This window comes from Erythrolamprus reginae, chromosome 1 (genome assembly GCF_031021105.1).
Source record: "Erythrolamprus reginae isolate rEryReg1 chromosome 1, rEryReg1.hap1, whole genome shotgun sequence".
Classification (NCBI taxonomy): Eukaryota; Metazoa; Chordata; class Lepidosauria; order Squamata; family Dipsadidae; genus Erythrolamprus; species Erythrolamprus reginae.
In genome coordinates, this window is record NC_091950.1 from 135,407,669 (window position 1) to 135,420,002 (window position 12,334).

Sequence of the window (12,334 nt, forward strand, 5' to 3'; positions counted from 1 at the left end):
CACCAAGTGACATTGTTTGGTTGATGGGACCCGGAGAAGACCCACTCTGTGGGACCTGAATGGTCGCTGGGATTCGTGCAGCAGAAGGCGGTCCCTGAGGTAATCTGGTCTGGTGCCATTAAGGGCTTTATAAGTCATAACCAACACTTTGAATTGTGACCGGAAACTGATCGACAACCAATGCAGACTGCGGAGTGTTGGTGTAACATGGGCATATTTGGGAAAGCCCATGATTGCTCTTGCAGCTGCATTCTGCACGATCTGAAGTTTCCGAACAGTTTTCAAAGGTAGCCCCATGTAGAGAGCGTTACAGTAGTCAAGCTTGAGGTGATGAGGGCATGAGTGACTGTGAGCAGTGACTCCCGGTCCAAATAGGGTCGCAACTGGTGCACTAGGCGAACCTGGGCAAACGCCCCCTTCGCCACAGCTGAAAGGTGTTTCTCTAATGTGAGCTGTGGATCGAGGAGGACGCCCAAGTTGCAAACCCTCTCTGAGGGGGTCAATGATTCTCCCCCCAGGGTAATGGATGGACAGATGGAATTGTCCTTGGGAGGTAAGACCCACAGCCACTCCGTCTTGTCTGGGTTGAGTTTGAGTTTGTTGACACCCATCCAAGTCTTGTTATATCCTTCAGCACTGATCATGTTGGTTAAGGCTAATAACAGCTGACGTTTACTAAGCTTTTAAAGATGATCCACCATGATTCATCTTTACTGAAGAATAAGATGGTCAAGCTGTCTTTCAACATTTTCAATTCTAATGCCAAAAATAATTCCAGAGCTGAGATCATTACCTGCAATGTTGAATCGTAACCAGCATAATATGACATTCTAGGAAAGCTGTTTTTCATTTTGTAAGCATAGTCTTTTGAGTGGAGGCTATTACTTTGCTAAATATGGGGGAATACTCACAAAACTTTTCAGCATTGATTCTGAGCATTAAAATAAAAGCTGACAAACTACCTGAACAGTTGTGTAGAAACTGAGAATGATGACCACCTATACTGAAAACATAATATTAAAAAACTGGAGAAGAAAGGCTTGTTTCAACCAAATTAATTTAGAGCTGTTCTCTAAATACTGACATTTGCTTTTTAGTGAAAGGTAAGTTTAATTTATAAATCAAAACTATGTCGCATGCGTATCATACCTGTAACTAACCTAACCTAACCTAAGTATTTAAACAGTTGAAATAAATTGGGAATGGTAATTCCTACATTGCTGCAATGCAATGTACACCACTGCTGGCTGATGTATTAAAATTGTATGGTATACTGTATTTCCTTTTCAAGAGCCAGATCCACTTGCTGGAAACCAGAAGTGGCACTGGAACTTCAGGTAGTATAGATCTGCTCTAATACAAGTTTTTCTGACTATGTCATTCCAGAGCAAATATGGAAACAAAGGAAGTTGAAATGTCAAAATGTCAGAATAGGAACACTTTTGCTTTTTGGAGAGGATCTAGTGCCCCTCTTGTTAATGGGGTCTCTAATGGTAGTGGGACAGAGAGAAGGGGCCCTTATTTTCATGTAATACAGTGATACCTTGTCTTACAAACTTAATTGGTTCTGGGACAAGGTTCTTAAGGTGAAAAGTTTGTAAGACGAAACAATGTTTCCCATAGGAATCAATGGAAAAGCGATTAATGTGTGCAAGCCCAAAATTCACCTCTTTTGCCAGCCGAAGCACCAGTTTTTGCGCTGCTGGGATTCCCCTGAGGCTCCCCTCCATGGGAAACCTCACCTCCGGACTTCCGTGTTTTTGCGATGCTGCAGGGAAATCCCAGCAGGGGAATCCCAGCATCGCAAAAACGAGCACTTCACTGGCAACGGAAGTAAGGAAGTGGGGTTTCCCAGCAAAGGGAGCATCAGTGAAATCGCAGCATCACAAAACACTGAGGTCCTCGAAATCCCACCTCCGGACCTCTGTGTTTTTGCGATGCTGCGATTTCACTGAGGCTCCCCTCGCTGGGAAACCCCACCTCCGGACTTCCATTGCCAGCGAAGTGCCTACTTTTGTGCTGCTAGGATTCCCTTGCAGCATCGCAAAAATACAGAAGTCCGGAGGTGGGGTTTCCCATGGAGGGGAGCCTCAGGGGAATCCTAGCAGCGCAAAAACGGGTGCTTCGCTGGGAATGGAAGTCCGGAGGCGGGGCATCCCAGTGGTGGCGGTGGGTTTGTAAGGTGAAAATAGTTTGTAAGAAGAGGCAAAAAAAATCTTAAACCCCGGGTTTGTATCTCGAAAAGTTTGTATGACGAGGCGTTTGTAAGATGAGGTATCACTGTATAAAGAAGTGTGTGGAAATGTTCAAACCATAATCCTTTCCCTTCCTTCTAAAGTAAACATAAATGACCTTAACTCATGCTTGTTGGAGCAAATTTTCCTGGAATCAGTTCACCATCCTCCCTTCTAAACCAATCATAGAGTCTTAACACATCCTTTTGTAAACAGATCTTTAACTTCATCTTGCTGGAATTAGGTTCCTATTTTTTAATTTTAGCAATTATATATCTAGTGCAATTCTTCATTTCCTTTTGCAATGAAACCGCTGCCTATGCTAAAGATATAAAGCTAGACATAAAACAATTATATCTCTTATAAATAATTGAGTCATGTAAATATTTATGTTTTTAATAGTAACAACAACAAATCAAAAATGTACAGTCTTAGGCATGCTTAATCTTATACCTAATGATTCAAAAATGACTTTTCTTTGTTTCATGGGATTTATTCTTAGTCTACTGAAAAATACTAGCATCACTGATATAATATGATCAGGCATTTTTATTGTAAATCGGTCAGAGCAGTATTAAATGAAATACTGTACATTAAATTCTTGCTTGCATTTGATAAACTAGGGGTATATAGAGCCCTAACTGTCCATCCTTGCCAGACATAAGTGATCTCTTGGTGTTTCAGTCACTCACGATGCTTATTATATTACTTCTCTACAAAAGAATTGGTTTTAAACATGCCAGGCAATTAATCAGACTTCACATCTAACTGTGAAGTTTCTTCTTCTAATCTTGGAACAATATATTAAATAATAAGGCCTTTAGTTTTTCTTGAAGTCCTTATATATTGTCATTTAAGACAATAGATGAAATTAAAAGAGCTACTTAATTCATCCCCCCAAGGCTTCATGTGTAGCCAGCTATTCTTTCTTTCTTTCTTTCTTTCTTTCTTTCTTTCTTTCTTTCTTTCTCTCTCTCTCTCTCTCTTTCTTTCTTTCTTTTTCTGATGGTAACATTATATTTCTGCAATTTGTAAATAATTCTTCCCTCCCATATGACAACCTTTTAAACTGCTAAAGGAATTTCAAAACTCAAATCAACAATTAGAACAGGTATTCCAGGAATACATGTATAATATTACTGGAGGCCTGCACACCATAGAGATGCAGAATGCTGATTTATCCTTCGAACCAAACAACTTGTCAATGTGCTTAGCTTCCCAGAAACAAATGATAAGGAAATAGAAAAAGCCTGCAACCCTGCTTAAAATCATAGGAAAAGGTGATTTTTAACTTTTTTCCTCCCTCCCAGTGTTCCACAATGCTTGCAACCGTGTACAATGTTACAGGTTTTATGCTACACGAGCCAATTCCTAATAAAAATGAATCAGGCAACCACGTGTCTTCGACTTATTTCGAATTCAACATTTAGTATCTGCCAGTTACAGATAATTGAAAATAAATTATTAAACATTAATTATGAACATCAAATTGGTTTCCCTACTGCAGTGTTCCCAGTACTGGAAATCCACAAAGGCTTTTCAAATAAACATGTTAAATAACTTCTCACCTTGGAGATATTTGTCAAGAAAGGTTAATTATTATCCCAGTTCTCATCCTAATTTCCACTAATTCTCCTACAGTATTTTTAAGGGAAGGGATCAACGCTCAGCAATACTGTCTCTTTCAGGACAATACCTGGCTGCATCCATATTCTTATGAAAATGTATTCTTACTAAAATGTAAAATTCTGCCGACTGGCATTGCAATATGTAATCATGTGGTTGGTTAGATTAATCACTTTTTAAAAAATAATTTCAAATAATCAAAAAAGCACCTCTAATAAATTGAGCAATTTTATTTTTTTGAAATAAAAACATAAAGCATTCTCTCCATGATAGTTTCTTTCAAAAAGATTAACAGGAAATCATGTATTCCAGATGGGCAACTGCACAATTGTTCCCATCTGAAAGACTCTGGCAAAACAATAAGGCAAGTACTGGAACAATTAGACAGGAAATTGTGTATTTAATTCCTGTTAATGGAAGGTTTAAAACTTCTCCACCTGCATGCAGAAATCTAAACCAAGACTGGGCCTCTGCCCACTTAGAGTAGCAACAAATACAACCTATCTATTATGTTCTTTATTCACTATGATTCAGCTGAGTAGTAGGACAGTGAAGTTTATCTGGCTCATATAAGATCTTTTTTTTTCTTCAGTGGAGAACTGCTGATAAAATTTGTAACTCAGCCAGTTACAACAATAATTGATAGAAGATAATATTTTGGCTCCAGGTTGAATTGTGGAGTCCTCTCTGAGCTTGGTTGTTTTCTTGCAGACATTTCTCTACACACTGATGATGTTACCTAGTTTGGTAATGAAACATCTGATAGAAAACAACCAAGTTCAGAGAGCACCAATGCCCCATTTAGCCCAGAGTTCCCTATGCAAACTGCTGTACTAATCCAGATATCTTGAGCATTGTTATCACATTTCAGCTTATCAAGAATAGCAGGAATGATCAAACTGAGTTGGGATCTCCTCCAGGACTCACAAGTACGGTAACTTAAAGAGGGAGATTAAAAATAATATTGATCATGCTATATAGGCCAAAGGAGGACCCTATCAAAACTGTGCTGGCTTTACTCCTCCTTTGCCTACGAAAGTCCAGTTTTAGTTCCCCAAAGTTTAAGTGCAGCTGTGATAAACTAATTAAAATTCAATAACTATTTATTACTTGTCCAACTCTAACCCCAATTAACCTGTTTGCTTTATTCAGAGGAATCACATAATTATCATTTTGAGAGGTTGCAGAACCACACTGATGTATGAGAATAGTTTAATATTTAGGGTACACTTCACGACCCCATGTTGAGACAAAAATATTGAAATATCACTTTACAGATTGTTCTGCTGGTGTGTTTCAATTGCCCGTAATTGCAGGGTAATTAGTCCAGGAAGACACACACCACATGATAAAAGGAAAACCCAAAAGTTTTTATAAACAGAAAAACAGAAACAGCTCCCTTTTTAAATGTCAAAGGGATTTTCTGGTACACACAAGGCACAGGTTAAATGCAATCTAATTGCTCACCCAATCACTGGGAAATTGAGTTCAATTCTAAAGTCCAGAGAGTCCACACACAATCTTGAACAGCACAAAAACCACGATCTTGATGAAACAATGAATCAGATAAACTGCCATAGGGCTAAAACACCAAGCTGCACTTTTATCTGTAGCACTAATTACAGCAGCCCCACCCAACCACAGGTGGCCTCATTTTCTCTTGTAATAATCCTTCAGTTGTTGTCTCCTATGCATCACTCTACACATGTGTGGATGTGTCATTAATTCTTGTTCAGAATCCAGGGATGATACAGATGATTGATCTCCTCCTGGGCTGTCTGCCAAACTCCCCTCTTCCCTGTCACTCACGTTTCCTTGGTCAGAGGAGGCTTCGTTGGCAGATTCCATAGGGAGCAAAACAGGCCTGCGGCATGTGGATGTTTCCTCCACATCCACCTGCACATTCCTTGGGGCAGGAGCTGGGCCAGAGCTAACCACAACACAGATATTCAGAAATTCAGGGCTGATATTTAAAAACCCACGATTACAGAAATAGCGGCAATCATATTTATTTTTCCAATTCACAGTGTAGTGGGATAATCTGATAACAAAGTTTAAGACTTTGTTCAGTGACAAAATTATAGCTATTGAATATTTAAATGTATTTTGAAATCATGTCATACTAAGTTCAAACCATACAGTGAAACCTGGAAAATTGTCCAGGTTTCAAAATGTCTTTTTGGTCACAGTTCAAAATTGAGCAAATTTTTCTTTTATTTTGTGCAACTGAATTAGTACATTTATCTTTGTGCTCTTTTTATTCATTTAGTAAAGAGTCATAGAATCACAAAGTATTATATACACAAGAAATAGATGTCACTATACCTGGCTTAGATCTGACTTCTTATTAGAACAGAACAAGGCAAATTTCACAGTATATAGAGTTTAATTAAAAATGGATATAAAATGTTCAATCATCATAAAGTACACATTTAATTCCCTGTGGAATATAACAGTGGTTTTTAATGGTAATAGCAGCACCAGACACCAATTCTCCTGGAGATTTTGACACATTGATCTTGCAAGTAGTTGATTAGTATACCTGCTGATTGAAATTGGTTTGCAAATTTACTAAAAGCGCCTTAATAATCTTGTAAGACTAGGTATGATTTTTAAAAAGCCAGTTCTGTTAAGATATAATGCAACAGCAATCTCTGAAAAGATACGCTATCTTTTACCAGAACATATTCTGGTAAAAGATAGCCTATCTTCCCAGTATCAACTTTGAAAACAAAGCCTTAATTCATGCTAATGTAAATGCCCTTCTGTGCAAGGAGGATTTTATACAAATATCTATGTATAACAAAGAAAGCACAAATAAAAATTGCAAGAGCAAAATGTATCATTTTAAATTGATCAATTGAAGACATGTAGATTTAAATCTCTTCATCTGAGGTCTGCCATGGCTTTCCATGGGCCTTGTAAAAATATATCTAAGAGGGGTGTGTAATCTGCAGTGGATCCAACTGAGGTCTGATTGATTTTTAAAAGATGTGTAACTATCCGGAAGAATAAAATGGGTTAAAGATTCACTTTTAAGTATTTGTTTTAATAGTTAAAATAAGCCTAAACAGAAATCTAACCAAAGTTCAACCGAAGGGTTGCATTTACTGTTGAGAAGGCAATGTGGATGATGACTCTCAAACACTTAGAATAAATAGCTTCTAAAGTATATATGTTCTTATATACAGTACACAGAATTGGGTGATTACCTAAACATTTTTAAGACCATTCCCTTTAATAGTTTTATTGCAGTGGGCATGTATTTATTGTTCTTATAATCGGATGATTGTAAAAACATGAGCTTTTGGGACTCATTGTGAGTGTCTTCATTTCATAGGTCTAAGAGGCAGAAAGTTGCTTAATTTGCTCAATTAATTTATCAGTGCTGTAAAACGTAGCGCCTTTGTTTTGGAGTATTTATCTTTTTGCTGCAAGATAAAAATATGCTACGACAAGGAGTTACTTGCAGAGGCCAACAGAGATCCCTGGGAATGGGGTAATCTATTTGCCATTGCTCTTACATCTAATTTGCAGAAAGGACTTTACATGTCATGTTATTAACAGTTTGAGCAGACAATTGTTGATGGAAATTGTTGTTTCAGATAATTCAATCAATGGAGGCCTCCTTGGAAAACTAGAAAACTCCTTTGTCATGTGATGTAAATTTGCACATCGATAGAATAGAACAGAACAGAATTTTTTATTGGTCAAGTGCAATTGGACACACAAGGAATTTGTCTTGGTGCATATGCTCTCAGTGCAAATATGGGTAAATATTAAATATGGGTTAATGGTACACCAGACAATATGGTACATCTGTTCTACAGTATTCCAGGCACCTGTTTATAAATAGACAGCAAGGTGCTCCAATTGATCCTAGGAGCACTGGTTGTATTGGTATGACAGGTGGACACTGAGTCTCACTTTACCCTTTTTAAAAAAAAAATATTTATTTATTTTGTCCAATACAAAATATATATAGAAGAGAATAGACATGTAGTAATATATATAAAGAAAATATATAAAAATAGAGGAGAAGAAATATGAAAGGAAGAAAATATATATGATATATGAGATAAAGGAAAGACAATTGGACAGAGCACGAAAGTGCACTTATGTACGCCCTTACTAACCTCTTAGGAACCTGGAGAGGTCAGTCGTGGATAGTCTAAGGGAGAAATGTTGGGGGTTAGGTGTTGACACTATTGAGTCCGGTAATGAGTTCCATGCTTCGACAACTCGATTGTTAAAGTCATATTTTTTACAGTCAAGTTTGGAGCAGTTAATATTAAGTTTGAATCTGTTGCGTGCTCTTGTGTTGTTGCGGTTGAAGCTGAAGTAGTCATTGACAGGTAGGACGTTGCAGGATATGATCTTGTGGGCAATACTTAAATCGTGTTTTAGGCGTCGTAGTTCTATGCTTTCTAGACCCAGGATTGTTAGTCTATTTTCGTAGGGTATTCTGTTTCAAGTGGAGGAGTGAAGGGCTCTTCTGGTGAAATATCTTTGGACGTTTTCAAGGGTGTTGATGTCCGAGATGTGGTATGAGTTCCAGACAGATGAGCTGTATTCAAGGATGGGTCTGGCAAAAGTTTTGTAGGTTCTTGTGAGTAGTGTGAGATTGCCGGAGCAGAAGCTATGTAGGATCAGGTTAACAACTCTAGAAGCCTTTTTGGCAATAATGTTGCAGTGGGCTTTAGCACTTAGGTCATTTGATATTAATATTCCAAGGTCTTTTACTTTTACTGGGTTGGCTGTGAGAATTTGTTTATTCAGTTTATATATGAGGTTTGGATTCTTTTTGCCGATGTGGAGTGTAGAGCATTCGTTGGTTGATATTTGAAGTTGCCAGGTGTTAGACCAATCTGAGACAAAGTCGAGGTCTTTTTGGAGAGTAAATGTGTTGTCCGTGGTGTTGAAACGTTTTACATCGTGGGCAAAAAGAACACAGTTGCTTGTGATATTATCGCAAAGGTCATTGATGTAGAGAATGAAGAGCGTAGGTCCCAGTACGCTACCTTGGGGGACACCACTTTTGACAGAGACGGGGGTGGAAATGGCGCTTCCAATTTTGACAACTTGTTGCCTATTTGACAGGAATGCAGTAAACCAGCTGTGGAGGAATCCTGAGATGCCATAGGATTTGAGTTTTAGGAGTACAGTAGTTTGTTGTGGACCACTGAGTTGAAGGCTTTGCAAAAGTCAATATAAATTGCATCAATGGATTTTCCTTGAACTAGGTGGGTAGTCCAAATGTTTTTGCAGTGAAGTAGTTGTAGGTTGCAGGATAATTTCTTTCTGAATCCAAATTGTTTGTTAGAGAGTAGATTATTAGATTCTAAGTAAAGGGTGATTGATTGATTTATAATTGATTCCATGATTTTACATGAGACGCAGCATAGTGATATTGGTCTGTAGTTGTCAACGAGAGAAGAGTCTCCTTTTTTGAAGATAGGGATGACTATTGCTTTTGACCATAGCTTGGGGAGCTATGTTTATGTCTCTCCTTGATCGCTTATGTACTCTCACAGGATGACATTGAACTAAAAGCAGCAGAGACACTGTAAGATGTAAGACTTTTAAAAGTTTATATTGTAAGTACAGTACTGTATATTATTTTCCCATTTCCCAAGTCATGTCCAGATTAAGTTAAATAAGCTAATCAAAATCAAGCCATAGTCACAGATTGTGGTTAAAATGGAGCATCTTTATCAAAATATGACCAACAATTTCAGTTTGGACAATATGCCAAATTAAATTAAGTATGATCTACCATATCATGTAATGCAAACCAGATTGGTTTCTATCCTGGTACTGCACAGGATAATTCATTGTGAAGACATTGGGTTCTGCATTGTAAAGAAATTGAACTGGTTCCATTTTGTTTGTCTAATTCTTTTACATGTTTGTTCTGCACATTTTGTACTGAACTTAAAGTCCTTATCTAAATGTCAAAACATATTGTAAGATTATTATTAAAAAATATAAATAGTCAAGGTTTGGCTACACTTTCAATAGAATCTAACAATTGATTTCTTGGCTACTGAATGTAATTAGTATGACTATTTCAATTTCCTGTACACAAAAATAAATCTTCCCAAGTATTCAAGGGAATTTGTTTGAAATGGTGTCTGCTAGCCATTATTCAGTACAAATCATGGACTGTAAAGATGAGTCTGAAAATAAAGGTTCACGAACTAATTTGTTTGACGTTAGCAACATGTCATCAGAATATAGTAGAAACTCTTGTTCCTTTCATTGTTTTTTTCGTGGACATTATAGTCAAGGGAGGGCTACTGCCTGGACGTGGGGGGAACGCAGTGGAGCTCCACCCCAGAGCACCCAGTTTGCACTGAAAGATGTTGAAAGAAAATGCAGGGTGTCCTGCATAAGCCACGCCCACAGTGTGGTAATAAAATTTTTGGTAGCCCTTCACTGATTATATTGCTTTCAATATGTGATTCATTTGAAAGACCTGAACAACCTACCTGCGGACGTTGTGAACTCCAACATTATGGACATTTTTAAGAGAAGATTGAACTGCCACTTGACTGGTGTACTATAGGGTTCCTGCTTGGGCAGGGGGTTGAACTAGATGGCCTTCATGGTCCCTTTCGACTCTAATGATAAATAAATAAACAAACAAACAAACAAACAAACAAACAAACGAATGAATACATGAATGAATGAATGAATGAATGAATGAATGAATGAATGAATAAATAAATAAATTTCCATCCTGAATAAGAAGCATCTAGCAGGTATCTTTTGTCACACCTCTTTGTTCATTCTATGAAAAAGAAGAGTAAAAAGGCATCAGGATGTCAAAGAGGATGTACAGAAACTGAAGAATTTTTTTTATAAGAAACCTTAGTAAATGCCAAACTGTAACAGAGAAAGGCCATCTTATGCAGTGCTAAGAATGATTTGGTTGGCACTATTTGTTTGTTTATTTATTCGGATTTGCATGCCACCCAACTCCCAAAGGACTCTGGGAGGCACACAGACAAATAATAAAACATACGATGTAATATTAAAGCCCCTTAAAAACAATCTAACATAATTTGAAAACTGACAATTAAAAACAATTAAAACAGTTAAAACCATACATATCATTAATGGCCGGATCCTGATGGCATACCATCCGATCAACGCCCCCATCACCCTGATCAACACCCCCTTTTGGAACAGCCAGGTCTTTACAGCTTTCCAGAAGGCCAGTAGTGTGTGGGCGGTCCAGATCTCAAAAGATAGTTGGTTCCAAAGAGTTGTGGGGCAGCCACAGAGACAGCCCTTCCCCGTGGGCCCGTCAGCCGACACTGTTTATCTGATGAGACCCGGAGAAGACCAACTCTGTGGGCCCTTATTGGTCACTGGGAGCTGTGTGGTACAAGGCGCTCTTGATTACAGTCTGGCCCTAAGCTATGTAGGGCTTTAAAGGTAATGACCAACACCTTGAATTGCATCCAGAGACCAATTGGGAGCCAGTGTAGTCCGCAGAGAATTGGTGTAGCGTGGGTGTACCTAGGTGCACCCACAACAGCTCAAGCAATTGCATTCTGGACCAGCTGCAGTCTCCCAATGCTCTTCAGCGGTAGTCCCATGTAGAGCGTGTTGCAATAACCCAGTGTTTCCAACCTTGGCAACTTGAAGATATCTGGACTTCAACTCCCAGAATTCCCCAGCCAGCGAATGCTGGCTGGGGAATTCTGGGAATTGAAGTCCAAATATCTTCAAGTTGCCATGGTTGGGAAACACTGCAATAATCTATAGTAGAAATAGTTCCAAGCACGTTGAAAGGGAAACCTCTTCTGAAATCTTAGCAATTGTAGACTTCAAGGAGAAAGAAAGGGTTCATTTAAAAATTGAGTTATAGAAAGGTCTCACTCAAAAAGCAGCAGCACATTGTTCACCAGGAAGGTTTACTAGATCTTTACTAGGGGCTGATATTCTGCTGATGATTAGACGGCTAGCTGGATAAAAATGAACAATACTGAGAAAATGTTATCTGGTATTGCATCATCAGATGGTGAATCTGCAAGGGAGAGCATCTACTATAGGAACTAAGGCCACTGACCAATTGGATGATGAAATGTGCCATTCTTTACAGAGCTGATTTGTGTGGGGACAAGGTTAAGCTCCATAATTCAGTGCTGCAGGAATCTCTAAGGCTAATGTGACAAAACAAATGTAAAAAGAATAGTCTGAATCTCATTTATCTGCCAGAAGATCCTTGACCACAGCCATCTCCCCAGACGAAACAATGCATGAGGTCCTAATGTAGAATAATAAAACAACTACAGAGTTGGAACTTCTTGTCCTACTTGCTACTCAAGCTGGAGTGTTTATACTATTTCAGACAAATAGTTGCCCAGTCTCATAAAAGCCTCTATTGAAGGAGCACCAATAACTTCTGAAGGCAAGCTATTCCTCTAACTATTAGGAATTTTCTCCTTAGTGCTAGGTTGCTT